Genomic DNA, 20,960 nt, shown 5'->3' with positions numbered 1-20,960 from the left:
GACCCTTGCCACTGGAATTTAGTGACGTTCCAGAGTGTTTATGATAATGATGTCAGTGTTTTACAGATTGAGCCTGTTAAAATCATTTTGAAACCAGGAGTAAAGTTTGAAGTGTATAGTTGCTGATTTTGTGCACCGTGCGGTAATTGAAGAAATTGCAGGTAGTTTGTGCAATAGTCTGATTTTACCAGTGTATAAGAAAGGTGATAATGCAATTCGTTTTCGTTTTATTATTGATTTACGTCCTATCAACAAGATTGTTGCTCCTCAATTTCCTATTGTGCCTGATTTGACAACAAGTTTAACAATGATTCCAGCTTCTGTTACTCATTTTAGTGTTGTAGATCTTAAGAATGCCTTTATAAGCATTCCTATACACAAGGATAGCAAATATCTGTTCACGTTCACCTTAGGGGGACGCTCATTTACATTCACCCATGCGCCACAAGGGTACACGGAAAGTCCGAGCATTTACAGTAGGGCCTTGAAAGAGCAGCTTGATACACTTGAGTTGCCTGCTACTTGTACATTGCTTCAGTATGTTGGTGACTTTCTTTTAGCTGCAGATTCAGAAAGTGCCTGTAAGGAGAGCACTGTGTTGTTGCTTATTCACTTAGCACAGGATGGACATAAAGCTTCACTGAAAAAGTTTCAATATTGTCGATAGGAGGTCACCTATTTAGGCTATCTCCTGTCAAAGGAGGGAAGAAGGTTGACGCCTGAACGGATTAAAATCATTTCTAGCATGTCTGTCCCAAATACACAGAAGGAAGTCAGAGCCTTGATAGGAATGGCTTCTTGCTGTAGACAGTGGATCCCTAACTTCTCACTAGTGATCAAACCAATGTTGGCTTTGACAAAGAAGGGCATTTCTTTGCCATTACCGTGGAACTTGGAACACCTGAAAGCTTTCGATTTGATCAAGACAGCACTGTGTTCAGCACCAGTTTTGGGCACACCAAATTATGAAAGGCCTTTGAGTTGTATGTGCATGAACGTGATAGATGTGCTTTGGCTGTGTTAACGCAGGAACATGGGGGGAAGAATAGGCCGTGCGGTTACTTTTCCTCCACCCTTGATCCTGTAGCATGCGCTTTGCCGAGATGTCTGAGAGCTTTCGCTGCTGCTGCTGCGTCTGTAAAACAGAGCGAGGGTATGGTCCAAGGCCATGCTTTAACCTTGTTGGTACCTTACGCTGTAGATGTTCTATTTAAATAGAATGCAAACACAACATCTCACCTCCGCACGATTAACGAGATACAAATTGATATTGTTTGCACCGCATATAACAATTCAGTGGGGTTTTGTAGTGAATCTGGCTGAATTATTACATCTCCTGCAAGATATTGCTTGCAGTGACGAAATGTCACATGACTGCCTTTATACCAAAGAACAAGAAACTAAAGGCAGGATTGACCTGAAAGATACACCTAGAACGATCCACAAGGGGAGCTGTTTTGCGATGACTCTTGCTTCAAACTTCCGCATGGTACATCCACTGCTCCTTATGCCATCACTACACTAAGCACGATTGTGGAGACCAAATGAATTTTGCAAGACTCTGCGCTGGCCGATGTCACTCTAGAAGAACTAAGCAATGGGCTGAGGTCTTGGCGAGGTTGGATGATGATGGGTGTTGGGTGGATAACCTAGAGGGAAAATAGATACTGCCAGATGCGTACATTACTATGATGGTTTCAATGGCTCATGGTCCCAGTCACATCTGCGCTAGGTAATCTGCTAAATGTTATACATTGTCTGTGTAAATGTTAACATCCCGAAAACTGCTGAGTGTTTGGTCCAGAGTTGCATGGTCTGTCTACAGCACAATATAGGGAAGGGTACATCAACACCAAGGGGTAGTTTTGGTCCACCTTCGGTCCCTTTTGAAGTGATTCATTTTGACTTTATTGAAATGGAGCATTGTAATAATCTCAAATATGTTTTGTTTGTTATTTCTGCTTTTAGTAAACGGGTTGAAGCCTTTCCTGTAAAAGATGCCACAGCAATGACACCGGCGAAAACCATGCTTAAGGAATATTTTCCTAGGTTTGGTTTGCCAAGGGTCATCTGGTCAGACAATGGCCCACATTTGATCACTCCTGTAATTCTACAGATATGCGCGGGATTACAGATCGATAAACGGTTCCATTTGGCCAGACATGCTCAGAGTGTTGGATTGGTAGGGAGACACAATGGAATCTTGAAGAACAAGCTCACTAAGACGTGTGCCGGCACCAATTTGAAATGGCCGGACACCTTACCAATAGTGTTACTCTCGATGCGCACCACCCCACAGACTAGGACTGGGCTCTCCCCATATGAGGTGGTAATGGGTAGGCCAGCTAACATTTGGAATCTTCCGAAACCTAGGGCATTGAGTTATATTGAGCATGTACTTCTTTCTGAACATTGTGAATGGTTAACTCAAAATCTGTATTTGATTCAGCAACAGGTGCGAGAAGCCCTCCCAGCTAAATACGAGGAGCCAGGTCACAGCATCCGACCTGGCGACTCGGTGCTTACTAAATCGTTTGAGAGAGCATCCTGTCTCGCACCGAGGTGGAGAGGGCCCCATCAGGTCCTATTGGCCACACAGACGGCGGTACGAGTAACTTAGAGAAAACACTTGATACATGCGTCACATGTCAAGAGGATACTTTTCCCTTTGCCACACAACGAAGAAGATAAGGAGAAACTTACTTGCTCTTTCCCAACGATCATTCAGCACTGAGCAGTACTGAGAGTGCTTCGGAGACACTCCCTGAGCCCTTGGGGCCTGGGGAAACAGCTGTTTCATCTCCACACTCTCCTGCAGATCCTTTTGCATCCTTGTTAGGTTCTGCTGCAAATTCATCCATTCCATCAGGAAGCAACAACGCGCTGTTCGCAGATCACACTGTACCAGGAGTCACAAGGTACAATCTGCATCCACGGAGCTAGACTTACTGCACAGTTTAGCTATGCCCGCAGGAAAATAAATATAGGGCTTATCCTTCACCCCATCTTTTCCATCCAAAGGAAAATAGGTGGCTGGGGATAGGGGAAAGACTAAGAAAATGCGTGATCAGGAGATCACCAGCAAACGGACTACAGAGTTTTCATTTCAAAGGACCAATGCCTGTTATCGACCCTACTCGTACGGAACAAGCAAGTGACTGTGTGGCCAACAATGACAATGGACGATCCAATACATGGTCTTTTAAAGCGTATTGTTTTCTTGTAATCACGTTAACCGGTTTCATAATAGTAGTTGCCTTAGGATTTTGGTATATGGAACAAGTACATCCGCTTGAAACATTCTTGCCTAGTGAGAATGTTCCTACTGTATCTACACCTTTCGTGCACCTGCACACTCTATCTCCTAGAGATTCTCAACATAGACAGAGCTATCATAACAATACATTACTGCTTATAATGAACGCAACTCTTGCCATTTTCAATAGGACAAATTGTTGGATCTGCTCCCATTTACCGCAACATGTGGAAAAAGGGTTGGGCTGGTATATTCACCCTTTGCCTTTATCTACTGCATGATGCTTCTCTAAGGGCACTATTCTTTGGCTGATGGAATGATAGCATCTCGGGGAACTTTGATGGAACGAATTTGAACAAGTTTGAAAGGCGAGTTCTAACGCCTCTGGGATGCTCACTCTTCGCAAATAGGAGCAAGCTTAATGTTTCTTCTGTTAGGCCTTCTGATAGATTGTTCCGACCTTTTCAAACTTTGATTTCTTTTAAGATGGCTCCTATAGGAAATAGGGATGCCACACCACCTTCTTACACTGTTAACCATAGCCCCAAATCAGTTTCTTTCTGCATACAGAGGAATGGTACTCAGTCAATGGGTGATTTTGAGGGTTGCACTAGTGTTGCAAACTTGACCAGTGAGGACAGACCTTTGTATGTAGGCAAATCTGTCTACTTCGTTTGCGGTAATGAAGCTCATCCATGGCTACCCAGGGATTCACAGGGAACTTGTTATTTGGGAATTCTGCTACCTGGGGTGTATGTAGCCAGTACCACTGAAATCTCTAGGGCTCGTCCTAGGTGGGACGAGAATGGCGATACTTCGTCACAAGTTCTGGGCGATGTAGCGAAATCCTTTGTACCTTTTTGGGGGCAGATTATGAATTCCAAGGATATCAGGGGACTAGCAAGAGTACTGGAGAAAACCATCAACCGGACCAATGACATACTCTATAACATGACTCTAGAGCAAAAGGCAATTATTAGTGGTGCTACAAAACCGGATGGTATTAGACGTCATCTTGGCTGAGCGTGGTGGAGTATGCAAAATAGTGGGGTCCACTTGCTGCGTTTTCGTACCGGATTCCTCCCCAACCATCTTTAAGGCAATACAAAATCTGCATGTCCTAAGTTCAGAGGTGCATGTTCCTGAGGGAAATTGGGATCTTAGTGCTTGGTTCTGGGACTTCTTACGATCTTGGGGATGGAAGCTTCTCTAGGTCTTATTGATAATTTTGGGTATTCTGTTGTTTTGCTGTGTGCTGTATAGAATGCCTTCCTGCCATATGTTCAATGTTAGGGTGATGTTGTGCACAGACCATGGGAAAATTAGGGCCAAAGGTACATGCAGCGGAAAGAATGACCAATGAATTTGTGATGAAGGAAATTTCTGCCGCGGATCTTATGGCAATTGATATATCTGATGAATGTGATTCGGGATGTATGGACATTGAGATGTGGAGTTACTCATAAAGCGACTAGTTTTTACTTTAGCACTTGGCTTAGGCCAAAAGGAGGGTTTGATGAACGTAAATCATATTATGCCTCCTTTTGATTTATATTGGCCTAAGCCTCGTTGCTCCATGGGGAAGACCACGTTGCAAAGTTCTGAATTAGAATTGACTTCAAGCGCCATCTTGGAAAAAGCCCTCCATCTTGGTTCTTACTTCTGCTAACTCTTCAGTAATGATTAGCTATGTGTTCAGCTGCTAGAGCAGAATCGACCTTTGAGCCTATGTCAACACTAGGGCTGACAGAGCAGACTATTTGTCCTGTGCAAACAAGACCTTGTAGTCAGAACAAACTCTCATTCAAAGTGTTATCTATGCCTACAAAACAATCAATGTAAACTAATGCTGCATGTTTTTGAAGGAATCCTGTGTACATTTCTGGAAATAGAATTACTTTAGAAAGCTAAAGTTCCACACAGCTTATGGCAACGAAGTTTGTCAATGTGTTTAAGGAACCTTGGAGCTAAAGTGAACTCCAATTTAAAGTGTTTTCTGTATCAATAGCCTCAGCCATATTCAAACATAAGAACAGAATGTTAGACAAACTAGAACTGTGTATCTTAACAATAAGCTATTGAATTTGTTTCTTGAAACTAGGATCAGCCTAAGCTGGATAACCAACATGACCAGACAGTAACCATTGTATTTTGAAGACTGGAAAGCACTTGAAGTATGTAATGACAATATTGTTGTATTTGGCATGTGAACTGGGCATGAACCCAAATGTGTAACCTATTAGTTTGGTGATTTGCTGAGCTATGACCAGGCTGTGTATAAATACTGCATGTTTTGTGATGACCAGGACTCACTCCCCTCACATTGTTTCTGTTACGCACTGCGAGGTGCTGTGAACCAGATAGCTATCTGCTTTGATATTTGAATCTGTACAGAATAAATGTTTGACTTCGTGACTGGCAGATCTAATTTTTGGTGGTACCAAGCCTCGATATTTGCTTGATTTTACAACCGGTGATCCCTCCCAAGTGTCTACGCACATTGGAGGTGAGCAGCTCTGTCACACGGAAGCAGCCCCACGGGGACACAGTTTTCCTCCCCAGCTCGAGCCTTCATATAAACACAAAATGCGCTGCTCCTCCTGGGCACGCACTGCTGCAGGGATCTCCCCAACGCTATTTCCTTCTCTCCAGGGCCCCAGCGCTACAGACAGCTAGAACCACCCTGGGAGTCCCCTGTGCACGTGGACACGAACAATCCCAAGCCACAAGATCCTCCTCTTCCATCTGGTGGAGGATTTTTTGCAGTCAATAAGACACTTGACATCCTGAAGTCACATAGAGACAGCTACTAACTTGCAGTCCCATGTCCCGTGGGGTGAAACCCACTGCTGGGCTCTCCCATCCAGTCCAGGTACCACTCTCTGCTGTCATGAGCAACCCAGCCTCACCACAACTCCCCCACAGTTCAAAATCCATACAACTGTGGATGCCCCTGCCATTTTCCACTATGCTACAGGCCACCAAAGGCCCTCGATGGACAGAATGGATGGAAGACTTCTATCACTTTGTCAGGCGGTCAGGAGATGGCGATTCACCCCACCTATGGGACATCTTCCTTAATCTGGTGGGGGGAGGTAAAAATGATTGTCAAAACCATCCTGACAGCCGACCAACATGATTTTGCCTCCCTAATCACAGCTCTCGACAAGCTGCTCATAATCGAACCCAATAGAGACTATGAAAGATACCTCTTCAATCAGTGCACTCAGAAACCACAAGAGACTGTAGACAAGTACATAACCTGACTGAGAGTGAAGGGTGCCCACTGCCAGTTTGAAGCCTTCTCCCTAAAATGCTCAAAAAGCAGTTACTGAAGAAGCCCCTCACAATCCCTGAAGTTAGCGAACTTGCTCAGATTTTTGAAAGGGTGGACACCCAGGCTGCATCCATGGCAGGCACAACCACACAAAAGCACGACTCGAACAATTCATAGCGGTAATCCAACCATCTGCCCGACAATAGGGGGATAGGGGTCTCTATCCTTACAGACAACTGAACTTACAAGTGCCAAGGCAACAGAGACTGTGCTACCGCTGCAGCATGGCATTCCCGCACTCAGGGTCCTGCCCGGCCCTATCGCAAAGGTTTGCAAACTGCGGGAGAGAGGGCCACTTCCAATCTATTTGCAGGGAAGGAAGACCATTCCCCACCATGAGGCCCCAGGCACCTAAAAGGATACTGGTTCGGCCACCACAGCCTCAATACGTCCAACAGAGATTTCCCCAACCAAATCAACCATGTTACATCCGAGCAGTTGACAAATACCACTTTCAAGACTATCCACAAAGCTATGGGTACCAGGAACAACAACCTCAGCTAACGGATGAGTATGATGGGCCGCCAGAGGGTTATGCAGAAGAAGAGAGCTACTATGACCCCATGACCCCAGCGGGCACCTCATACTATGACCCAACAGTGCAGGATGAATATGTCAACCTTGTCCTGGACAGTGAAGAAGCCAAGGAATCTCCAAGAATTCCGATCAAGATGGGAAACTGCCCATTTCATTTCCTGGTGGACTCAGGCGCCACCGTGAACATCATGGGTGAGCAGGAATACATGAAAATCCCAAACCCACCGGCACTTGAGCTGACCCAATCCAGAATCTTCCAGTGGGTGCAGCCACACCCTTACAGACCATTGGACACTTCAAATGCCAACTCCTCATCAAAAGTCGGCTAACCGACACTACCATACACGTCATCAGGTGCCTCAACAAGGGTCGCTGCCTTCTCATCTACAATACTGCCTCATGTCTAGGACTTATTGACATCCATGTAGAGGCTGACGACGTGATAACTTCAACCATGATTCACCATGACCGCGAGGAGGCCATAAGGGCCATCTTCCCTGGCAACACTCAAAGCCTCATCACCAAACTCAACATCATGCAGAAATTTCCTCAACTATACACAGGCCTGAGAAAATTGAAAGGCCCCCCAATGAAGCTCCACATTGACTCCTCGGTGAGACCTGTTCCGCAACACCGAAGGAGAGTCGGATTCTACCTCCAGGAAGCAGTCTCCAGAGAACTAGACCAACTGCTCTCCGATGGCATCATTGAGCCCGCAAATGGGCCCACCTCCCGAGTCTTGCCCTAGGTCATCAGGCAGAAGGAAGATGGGAGACTGCGACTATGCGTTGACATGAGGATGGCCAACACCGCCTTTCAAAGGGCAAGACACCCTGGTCCATGCATTGAGGATATGATAGTGCTGCTGAACAACGCACGCATGTTCTCCAAACTCGATCTGATTAAGGGGTACGATCAACTGGCATTACACCTGGACTCCAGAGTAATAACAACGTTTGCCACCCATGAAGGGCTATTCCAATACCGGAGGTTACATTTTGGCATCTCCTCCGCAGCTGACATTTTTCAGGAAGCAGTAAGACAAATCATTAGGCCAATTGCAGGTGTCCTAAACTAAAGCAACAATATTCTCGTTTTTGGCACAGCCAAAGAAACGCACAATGCAGCCCTTCTTGCCACCTGTGAGGCAGTCCAAGCTGCTGTCCTCACTCTCAATATTGACAAATGCCAATTTAGCAAATCAAAGCTAAAATTCTTTGGCCACGTCTTCTCAAGTGAGGGGATGATGCCCGACCCGGAGAAGGTAGATGCCATCACCAAACTTACAGAGCCTCAATAGGTGGCTGACGTCCGATCCTTTCTTGGAATGGCCGGATACTGCACCAGATACATCCACCTTTATGCCTTGATCACCGAACCACTCAGGAAACTTCTGCAAAAGGACGCCATGTTTGAGTGGTCCCCGGTATGCCAACAAGCTTTCAACGCGATCAAGAGATCCCTGATGGAAGCCCACCGTCTGGCCTATTTCGATCCCTCTTGGCACACAGAGATACTAGTGGATGCCAGCCCAGTAGGATTAGGGGCCATCCTGGCAGAGACGAGCGGCGCTGACATCAACCCCAGGCACATAATGGCATATGCCAGCAGAGCCCTATCCACACCAGAGTCCGCCTACTCGCAGGCCGAGAAGGAGAGACAGGCTGCCGTCTGGGCCCTGCGAACATTTCCACAATTTCATAATTGGCAAAAAGTTCACCCTGATCACAGATCACCAAGCGCTACTGTCACTATTTGGCAACCCTCGCACTAAAATGCCCCCAGGAATAGAGCGATGGGGAATCCATTTACAAGAATACAACTAAGATATTGTTCACTGCCCTGGGGGTGACCTCAATTCGGCGGATTATCTGTCGCGTCAGCCGACAGGCCCCCCAATTACATGCGGAGGTGACGTTGCATACATTGACCATGTGGTAGCGTACTCACTCCCACCGGCCCTGTAGCCGGAAGCGGTTGCGGCAGAATCAGCAGCAGACCCCACAACCTCCCTCGCCATCAGCCTGACAAACTCCAACAAATAGAAGGATTACCAACAAGCAATGTTGGCTCACCCGGTAATGTGCAAAGAAGAAATAGAAGAGATAGAAAGACTAGCCAGAGTGCAGACCAAACTCGCTTTCGAAGACCACAACCTCCTCCTGAGAGGCTGCCGAATCGTAATCCCCGCAGCCCTGACAGCCGATGTCGTCCGAACAGCACTTGAGGGACACTGAGGAGCCGAAAATACCAAAAAGCAACTACGATGCCATGTCTGGTTCCCATTCCTGGACTCTCTGGTAGACGAGTAGATCAAGAACTGCCTCGCCTGCCAGTGCACAGCACCAGCCGATCCACCGGTGCCTCTTCAACCCACACAAATCCCAGACCGTCCGTGGGAAAGGGTGGCCGTCTATTTCTATGGTCCGATAGAATCCGGAGAGTATTTCCTTCTCCTCATCGATGAATACTCCCGCTTCCGTATTGTCAAGAGACTTGCCACCACAGCTTTCTCCCAGGTAGCAGCCACCCTGGACAAAGTACTCAGTGAGTGGGTCATCCCCACAGTGGTCAAGTCTGACAACGGGCCGCCTTTCAATGGTCATGAGTTTGCAGCGCTGGCAAAACCCCTAGGCTTCAAATACCTCAAGATAATGCCTTGCTGGCCACAGGGGAATGGCATGGCAGAGTGCTTTATGGCATCGATAAAGAAAACACTACAGAGGGCTGGCATAGAGGCCACCGACCCTCATCAAGCCTTGTGTCGACTCCTGAGGGACTACCAAAACACGCCACATGAGGCTACGAACAAAATACCAGCCAAACTGATGGTCCAGTACGATGTGCACACGCGAATTGTACGAAGTTCCTCAACACCTGGAGGAGCTGACGATGAGGTGGTCCAGTGACACGCAGAGCTCAAGGAGAGAACGAAACAAGACTCCGATGCGAGGCACAACGCAGTGCCCAAGGACTTTCAGGTTGGGGATGAAGTCCTGGTTCAGCAGCCCATGGTGAGGAAAACTGACCCGCGGTTCGCTGAAAGCCCCATGACAGTCACAGCTGAGAAAGGGACGATGGTGACGGGCCAGAACTGAGACAAAGCTGTCAGTTCACTCTTTAAACTCTATCTCATTAGAGAAGAATGTGACTATACTCCACTGGAATCATATCCGGTCTCCTGAGTGCCACGGGACGACCTGTGGGTCCCGCCTGGTGTAGAAGTGAGTCAAACGGAAACCTTCGAGAGTCCCTCGACTGAGGAAGGGGCCAATGCCCCACAAGAGAGGCCGCAACAAATAATCAGGAGACCGTTGCGATGGGTCGAAGAATGTTGACCCGGACGTTTGAACATTGTCCGGGGGTGGTATTACCATCCCCTTCCCCTTTAAGAGAATGGCCGCCATGTAGAAAGGCGGGGCTAGTGATAAGGGGTTTGGGGTTTAGAGGGAGGTGGTTTGGCACCTGTTGCACCAGTTCAAGGAATGAGTTAAATAAAGAAGTCACGTTTGAAATACCACCGGCTACGCGTCCTTATTCATCCACCCCGGCCCTGCCTGGGTAACAAAGATCTCATAAATTTCATAAGAACATGCAAGATGTCAGAAATGCACACTTCAAATCACAACCACAATAAAAAAACATCTGTCACATGAGCGGACCAAGATATTACTGATTTTTCTTTTTTTGTCAGCAATTTCTGAGACCTCTCTGGTAATTGTTATTTACTCTGAGAATAAGAAGCAGGCTTGGTAATAGGATGCACGTGCCATGTTTCACTTGTCGGGTATGCCCAGCATACACATACACATTTTGCATACAGATATTTTTAAGAGGTTAGATTTGTTTGCTTATTATCTGATATGGGTGCTGTTTGTTCATCCATTACAAGGACAAATGTAGAAGATTGTCAACACCCCAGTGCCAAGTATTGTAACTCTACCTCCCCTTTTCCCCTGATCTTTCTTCTTGTGGCGCTCTTGTTTGTCTAATGATATATAAACTGGTAAAAGGTTATTGGTTTAGTTTTTGGCACATTTAGAATGGATGTTCATATGAGATATACTGCTCTGATGGGCATGAACAATTGTATATCTAATGATAAGACTAATCTTCCTTCAATGTATAGACAATGCCATTTAGATATATCACTTAGGTCTGAACAACAGTGTAAAGTGGAAAGAGGTACTTTCAATTCAATTCAATACTTTATTTCAACCAATGTTAGGTCATAAAAGCCATAGAGATACAAAGACAAGACTATAAAATACATCATGTTATAAAACCAAGGATACAATGTAAAACATACTGAGAGTAAAAATAATGCACATTCAAAAAGGTAGGATAAAATTATATATTGTGGATACAGAACATTAAACAGGCGCCCCAGCGGCCACATACTTGAGTTGCTTAACACATGCCAACAATAGAAATTTCCCCATTCTAAAGAGCACACCAGAATCGCCAAACATACAAAAATGCAAAATCTACACACCTATTAAAGTTATAGTGCATAACTAGGGGTAGCAGATATTTCTTCCTAATGTACTTATAGGCTGGACAGAAAAAGACACAATGTTCAATGCTTTCGACCACACTAGGGCAAAATGGGCAACTGGACAAATAAGACACCTTCCAGGAGTAGAGAGACCAAAGGCAGTATGCCAGTAGCTGTCTTCATGTTCAAGGCCCTCATTAATTTAGGGGGCATGATATCCAGGTAAGATTTAAACCCTGGGGTTAATTTCCTGGTCAATTAGGGGGCTAAGCTGTCTGAGCGGGCAAGGATTGCTCCAATGTAACTTTCCCATCTAGCTTTTGTGGCCTCTTCAATAGTTCTTTGAAGTTCCTTGGGCTAGAATCAGGCTGCAGCCTGTAGCCTTCCATCCCCACTGCGGACAGCTCCCTACTACTCGCCGAAACCAAGGTAGGCTTGGGCCACCTGGGCAAGCCAAGACATCACTGACTGTTCTCCATATTGGGCCAGTTTACCACTGGACCATAGTCTATCCCAGAGGAGCGCCAACCTCAGCAGAGATATAAACCAAATGCTCTGCAGGCTCAGATCACACAGTACTGGTGCATTTGGCACATTCACAGGGAGCCACAAAACCGATTTGATACATTTCTGTTCCTTGGCCCGAAGGTCTGCTAGGTTGCAGATGCCCCACAGCTCGGCCGCATACAGAGCTGCCTGTCATGCCTGGCTCTTATACATTTGCATAGTTAAACTAACCGGACCGCTCCGTGCATCTGGATGAATTTAGATATTGCTGCACAGTTCATTGCCAACTTTACACCAACCCGCTTTACCTATTGCGCCCAGGCACAGTTGGTCATTAAACAGACCCCTAGATAATCGAAGCTCAGGACCCGCTCAATGGCCACTTTCAGGTGGGGGTGCTTCTTGCTGGTGCAAGTTCTGCAAAACCCCATGGACTGAGTTTTCTGTAAATTAAGTTTGAGTCCATTGGTCACGAAAATGCCTCAAAAATAACTAATTGTTTCCCTAGCCCACTAGGGGTCAGGGAAAGCAATACTGCATCATCTGAAAATAAAACAATTGTGATTTTCTACAGCACCAAAGATGGGGCATCAGTCTGTTCAGCCAGTAGCAACTCAATTACTCTGTTAATAAAGATGCAGAACAGAATCGGGGCAAGAAAGCTTCCTTGCCATACTCTGCTTCAAGATTTATTCTAGTGTATACCTGGCCAACCCAAAAAAGGTATGTTCTTTCTCATTTAACAGACTCAAACTGTTAGTTGCTTCTATAAATGAAATGAGTTTGGGCCTCATTACAGGTCGGGCGGTCCGGAAATGACAGTTGCGGTAAACCCGCCGCCACTGTTAAGTCCAGACCACCCGATCCCGACTCCTACAGGCGGGAGGTGATGTTCCCGGCAGGTCTGACCTGGCGGGTTTAACACTGCCACCTGCAGGCGGACGTGGAAACACCGGCACCAACACGAGATGGTGCCGGTGTTTCCACTTCCCCATTCCCATTGAGTCCGATGGGACTAAATGGGAATGGGGATTTACCGAATTCCGCCTCCGGAATTCCCGGGACACCAGGGTTGTAATGCCCTGGTATTTCCAGGAGTCACGGAGGCGGAATGGTAATACGAGTCTGGCGGTAACCAGGCGGTTTTACCGGCTCAGTTACTGCCGGACTCATTATGAGGCCCTTTGTCTCTACGGGAATCCATGACATTGAAAAAAAATGTGGGTTGGAGCTATATTTGCCAGTCAAGCAGAAGGTTACTTAATGGTGTTGCAATACTGATTAGAAAGCGGACAAATTACAAAAATGTCTACATAAAGAGTCGGATATTAAAAGAAGATGGGCCTTAGTAATAATTACACATTCATTCTCAGATGCATTCCATTGTTAATTTCTATAGTCTCACAAATCCATATGCCATATTTTGGGTTGATATGACATTTTGTTTTAATGTAGTTTGATTTACCTAATCTCATTGTATTTCAAGATTTTAACAACATTGTCAACCCAATTGTAGACAGAAGATCAATACTGTCAATTTAGAAGTAGCAAAACACATGGGAAATTTATACGCTGTAAATCAGAGGAAGGTTTGGTAGAATCCTGGAGCCTTGCGCACCCTACAGATCTTGATTTCACATTTCAAGGCATTTACTCCCAATACACTGTCCCTTATTGACTATATTTGCATCTCCCAATCCTTTTCTGGTGCATTGATAGATTCTACAATTGAAAGTCCAGTCATTTCGGCTCGTACCCCAGTAGTGACACATTTGGAATCAGATGATATTGAAAAAGGCTCTAACAGATGGAAATGTAATAACTCATTTTTGGATGATATAAATTTGAAGAGTCATATCTCAGATTTCATCAGTATTTCTTTGACATTAATAATGATGCTGTTACCTCTGCAGCTGTCAATTTTCCTCCTTTCCTACACTGACTGAATATTCTCGCACACACTCAGCCCCCACACCTCAGCGAGATAATTACCAGGCTTATTCAGTATGTAACTTCTTTGGCTGGTTGCCTTCTGGAGGGGTTCACCCAGCAAGGACAAGCATCTGCTGTCACTCAAACTGGGACTTGTTGACTGGAAATCCCAGTCTCTGCAACCAAGTTGAATCTGCTTTAGGAATCAGGCATCCCCAGCTAGCAACCCAGTCCTTCTTCGAGCTGTGTCAAGATGTCTCTCCCTAGCTCCTTCCTCGAGAATCTACAAGAAAACTCTGGTTACCTCCTACCAAATGATCCTAAACAATAAAATTCTATCATGCCCTAACTACCCTCTGCACACAATGGCTTGGCTTATACAGTTGCAACTGTAACCAAACTGATTTCCTGCTTATTCAAGGTCTTTGCTTCCTGCAGTTACTGTGGACAGAACAGCAGACCAAAAAGAAAAAAAAAACTGAATGTGCATTTAAATAATGACTTTCAGAGCCTGTCATTTTCCATTCATGTTGCACTGAAGAACACATTATTATTAGTGAGTTATGATCAGGTTAGTTGTTAATGAGGTTAGTTTATTAATTTTCAAATGTGTCTCTTGCAACATAGACATTTCAGGTGAAAAATAGTGCGCATTTTGAATGTACAAATGTGTGCTTTTAACTGTGAAAAAAAATGATTTGCATTTTATATGTAAAAATCGTTTTTGACTGAATAACCTGCCCTCACTTATATGTCCATGTTACACTGGAAACACATAGCTTGAAACAATTGCATCATAGCAATGCACCAAACCCATGCAGTGGTACTGCATTTAAAAAAAAACATGCTACACATTGATCCTGCGCAGTAGTGCTGTACTCTGTGTTGTAACACGCTAAATAACCTTACAGGTCCAAGATTAAGGTGGTTTCAGTTACAGCACATTTAACAAATGTATTATTTTGTTCATAGATACGTCCTAACTCCATTGAAATGATTTAAGACTAAATTCTCAAATGATAATCTGTGTTGGTGATGTAATTTGGAAACCGGCTCTTTCAAACTTATCGGGCCTCATTACAAGTTTGCCGGTAGCCTTGCTGGTAAAACTGGCGGGCTGCCTCAAATCGTGAAATTTTTTCCAGCACCCGCAAATGGGAAATTACCGGGTCATTACGGCCCTGCCGGACCCGGTAATTGCCCATTCGCGTGCACCGGAATGTAATTCTCCCCATTCCCATTGAGCCCTTTAGGGCTCAATGGGAATGGGCAGTCGGATGTACCGGCACCATTCAGAATGGTGCCGGTGCATCCGACATGCTCTGCTCGCTGGTGCTGGTACGGCCTCCAGGTCAGACCTGGCAGCCGTAATGGCACCCGCGAGCAGAACTCGTAGTTTACCGGTCCAGGAACTACGGTACCGGCAAGCTTACCAGTGCCATAGTTCCCGGACCGGCAAACTTGTAATGACCCCCCCATGGTCTATGAGTGCTCTCTATTGGAAGAGTTTTGGTGCCAGGTATCAAACTCACTTGAACATATATTCATATATCCCTTTTAATGTGTTTAATATCTTATTGGGAAAGTATGGTGTTTAATTTGATGAACATTAGTCCATCATATGTTATTTTTGAATTATTAATTCTACTTGCAATCCGTTTGATAACATCTAACTGGAAGGATTTCACAAATATTACAATAAAAGGAAGGTGCAATAATATATGTATTATTCATAGAATAGAGAAATGTATTGATGATACATATGTTCATTCTATCAAGCATGAGAAGAAATGGTGTTCATAATAAATTCAAAGTATAATCTGAATTAGTCTAGAGAAGCCAATATCTACCAAAGTGATTATAGTTATGTCGGTACATGAACTGGAATGTATTTGGAGACACCAAACAAAATAGGGTTTTCATATATGTCTGTTTTTCACCCCTTCTATCTGTCTTTACCCTTCCTTTCTTTGTAATGCTGTTATGTTTGTCATTATGTTGGTGTGTACTTTACAGTTACAGTTTAGATTTGATCAGATTCGTATGAGCATCTTTTAATAATTGGGCAATTAGATAAATACATATATATATTTTTTCTTTTTTTCCATTTTTAAAGCACTCACACAGCCTGCAGGCATCGAGGCGCAGTTACAGGATTTTTTTTTTTTGCATCATTTTTTTTTCTTAGTTGCCTGTTTATAACACACTTAAATACCCAGAGGTTTCTAAGCGCGGACCTGGGGATCGAAACTGTGCTGTTTCGTGTTGTCTTGCTTCCAAGGCGAACACGTTGCCGCTGAGCTATCCTCCCGGCTGTCTTGTGTGCCTTCTTGGAATCACCCTGGCTAGCCAGAGCTCTGAGCTTAGCTAAGAGTAACGTCTAATGATCTGCTTTGCAACAGGAACACTATCAGCCACTGATTTAGAACCCAGAGGATGTCTCCTCTCATCTTATATTCCATGCTGATGTGTGCTCTTGCTGCAATGATTTATATGTGTAGCAAAAGCACATGCATTTCTATTAGTGTACAACCCTTACACCTGGTTCTGTAACACCTCCAGAACAGGTGCTTGTTGGACCTAATGCACAACATTAATAGCGATGCAGAGACAGAAAGACTTCAATGGGAGAGGCATAACAGATCACATTCATAGTGTTGTTCATTAGCATCTCTTTAGCATCTCACTGTACCAAAGTATCTCAGGGTCAGGAATGACCACGTTCTACAAAAAAGAATTACTTTATGTACATATACATGATTCAACTTTAAACCCTCAAGTTCCTTTACTACAATAGTATTCAACCACATATGTTTGGAAAGTAACAAGTCTCTCTGTAATCAAATCAATCTACAAACAATTCTCAATCATGGGCCTCAATCACATAAAAAGCCCTTTCCAACTCCACACGATGTTCCATTTGATAAGGACACACAGCCCTGTCCAACCTTATTCTTTTTGCTGAAAAAATATCAATGCCATGTATCACTGCTCAATTCACTAAGATCTGCCCTATATAAAAACATTCCAACCTACACTATGGTTATCAAACTAAATCAACGTTTCAATCAACAATGCAAGCAATGTCGTCTCAATATACTATGCAAAGCGCAACTCACTGCATCAATCATAAAAAGATCAAAATTGAAGCACAATATTCAGTCAAGCAAACCCATAGCATATGACTCTTCGGTGCAACTTTAAATGCATGCACTTCCTTTTCTATCTCTGACAGGGACACTCAGCATAAACCCTTCACCACAAGCCAGCAAGCCTCTGTACAGGTGCTGTCATGGTATTTACAGGGTCTTTGTTGGAAGGTCTCTTGCCATCAAAACTGCTACCATCCGGTGGGCCGAACCTCACTTCTAATTCTAAGCTCCATAACATGGAAGCTAGTTCCATACCCATCTGTGTGATGTAGGTAAATATTTTGAGAAGCACTTCCTCTTTAGAAAGAGGATAATTAATCAGCCTTAAGAATGCAGTGTAAATAAAAGAGCTTCACAAGTTGCTCTAAAGTGTCCTGCAATTTTAACAATCCGTAGCAAGTCACTCTGATGTGTCTCGCAGAAATATCAATATAGGACCTAAGTCAAGGACTCTTTGTGTCCTGGCTCTTAGGCCGCGTGACGTTTTCCCCTTACTATAGAGAATAAACATGGATTTGATGTCATGGCCCACTAGCACTGTCTATAACAATATGAGCATCTTGCACTGATCTGCTTAAAACTACATATGGTAGCATTTTTGCATGTATGCATGAATGTATCAGCTGTTTAACCTTACTAAGCACTTTGCTATATTAAATGGTTACATGACTGAATGAATTGTAACATATAAAATCACACTTCATGCTATGCAGATGCTTTGCAATATGAGGCTTTTATAGGCATATTGGGGCATACAGCGTTGTGAGAATACTACCGCTATTTGAAGCACTATATTGCTATTTCTGAATATGTCATATTTCACCATAGACTGCCCTTTAAAGGTATAGCACATTACTTGCTTACTTGCTTCAAGGCAGTACTTTCTACTAGGCCTTGTCAAGCAAATACCGGTTTGCTTATATGAGGGGCATTCTGCCATGAAATGGTATCTCACCTTTTATGCCTTCTACCCCGTAGGGGCAGAATGGGTGAAATACCTTGACACACCTGTACGTTTGATAGGCTAATATAATATGTTTATTAAATTGATATGTATAAGTTGTTCTCACTCTAAATTCTACATTGTACTTCAGTTGCAAACCTTTTTAAGAATACTATCTTTCACTATCCTCTATTATGTCATATTATTTACAAGTATGTATTAAAGTTTATAGATGTGCATTTATATCAATGAACTGTATGTAATTGTGTGGATCTGAATAAAAGCCAATAAACCAAAATAAATTCCCTAAACCAATTTGGGAGTAAAAATGTTTTCTATGTCTTACATATTTTTTATTTCAAAGGCTTGCAATGTCAAAGTAAATTTCTTCATAATGTTACCTCACAAATGTACTATATAGTTAGTGTAAGGCAGCAACCTAACAAACCATTGCATTGAAAAGACATAGCGGGTCACTACAAATTTGCCATTTTGGGAATTATGGTTCCAGTAAGCTTGACGGTACTGTAGTTCCCGGACCGGCAAATTACGAGTTTTGCTTGCGGGTGCCATCACGGCCACCAGGTCAAACCTGGCGGCCGTAATGGCACTCTCGAGCACAGCATGTCGGATGCACCGGTACCATTATGAATGGTGCCGGTACATCCAACCTCCCTATTCCCATTTAGCCCTTTGGCACTCAATGGGAATGGGGAGCATTCCATTCTGGCGCCCTCAAATGGGCAATTACTGGGTCCAGCAGTGGCGTAATGACCCAGTAATTGGCCATTCACAGGCACTGGAAAAAATGGCAAGTTTGGCAGCAGCCTGCGGTTTTAAAAGCTAGGCTACCGCCAAACTTGCAATGAGACCCATAATCACCTTCTCTCTCACGGCATTGCTTTATAGGAATCCTTGTGATTTGCCTATTAGAATTCAAATACAGAGATGAATACCCAAAAGTAGAATATGATGCAGAAGGCCTGCCTTTGGGGAAATGTTAATTTTCACAATCCTCAGTCATGGGGCTGAGGGAATGATTTCCAACACTGGAACCGCATTTAATGTAACTAATGGTTCATAGCAGAGAATATTTTGGACAATGATGATTTCTGATCCTCAATTTGTATAGACTTCTTATGCTGATTTCATCTTCTCTTAAATGTTACTGACGTCTGCCCTACATACCTTTTTAGAAAGGACACTTGATGCAACAAATTACACCTTCCAATTCATAAATTGCAAATCACTTGATTTCGATTATGTTACATTATGTTATCTTAAATAAGATGCATAGAGTGCATAGTCACCAAAAAGGCATCATGATGCTGGAAAGCAACAATAGGGGGTGAATGGGGTAAAATAAATACGTTTTTGGTGACCGCCAGAACGTTAAGTATGCTACAAAAATTCTTAGTGTACAGTGGATGGAATTCCAGAGCTGAGCAGCAGCCACTGAAAAGGAGTGCCTGCAGATGTGGGAAGCCTTGAACCGAGGCGCAGAAATCACTGGGGCGTCAGCAGAGTGGAGCACGCTAGCAGGGATATAGGGTTGGAATTTCTCCTGTAAATATTCAGCTCCATGGCCATAGAAAGCGTGGTGGACCAGACAGAGTGACTTGAATTGAATGTGATTGGCTGCAGAGAGCCAATGGAGATGGCAAAGGACTGGAGAGATATGTTCGTCTAGGCATGGTGGTGCAACTCTCGCTTCAGAGTTCTGCAAGACTTTCTAGATGCTGCATGGGGTAAGCAGGTTACACTAGCTATAGGGCATTGTAATAATCTATGGCTGATTGAATAAGAGATAATACAACAGGCACACACAGGGAGGAGGTAGGAATTAATTTTTCACAACATGTTTAGCTGGATATGCACTTTTTGGAGAATGGCACTAATCTGAAGATCGAATGATAGAGACTTGGATATTTGTATGCCAAGTTCCTTCACAGATAAACCAGGAGATGTGCAAGGGCCAAGCATCAAAGGCCAAAAAGCAGGCATCCAGAAAGCTGCTGCAGAGGCAGTCCCCACAACCAACACCTACGTTTTCTGCCTGTTTAGTTTAAATCAATTGACTGACATCCTCTCCCCCACAGCTTCGAGACAACGCAGAAATGTGGACCAGCCATTGTGCAGTAAACAACAGGTCTTCTATATTTCACTATTAATTTTATCTAAACTGAGGCAAAGCAAAATCTATGTTTTGTGGATAAATGTATTTTTGTATTTTAGAGACGTGGGGCCTCTCAGTTCTGTAGATAATGTTTTATCTTGCTATAATAAGGACCGGTCTTTACAGTTATTCATGCATGTCCTGATAACTAAATTATCTTAGGATCATTTTGATTCATTCTGAGGTCACAAGTTTGATCTTAAATCTAGGTAGATTTTCTGTTGCTAATGGATAAATTTTTTCAATAGCCTTTGCATGACATTAATTTGATTAACCACATTCTTGATTTAATTTTTTTGCAAAATGCAATTCATCTGCAAACATTTTATAACTCTTAGAAACCGAGAGTAGAGTATTCCAGGCATAGTAGTCTAGGGGATGAACACTATCCGAGGGTAAGATATTGTTCTCACCTGATCCATTAACAAGCATGCTCCTTTTCAATCTAGGATTAGTTACTATTGTTGGATCCAAAACATTCACTGATGTATTTCCTATCACAGGTTCTAGCTTAATGGTGTCATGAAGTCATTAAAACAGCTCTTGATGCAAAGACTTCACATTTTCTTTCTAAATTCCGAAGACCTCCAACACACATGTATTTTGAAACATCATTGTGGAT

Source organism: Ambystoma mexicanum, chromosome 3p, assembly GCF_040938575.1.
Source record: "Ambystoma mexicanum isolate Mex_15411 chromosome 3p, UKY_AmexF1_1, whole genome shotgun sequence".
Taxonomy (NCBI): Eukaryota; Metazoa; Chordata; class Amphibia; order Caudata; family Ambystomatidae; genus Ambystoma; species Ambystoma mexicanum.
This window is presented reverse-complemented; position numbering follows the sequence as displayed.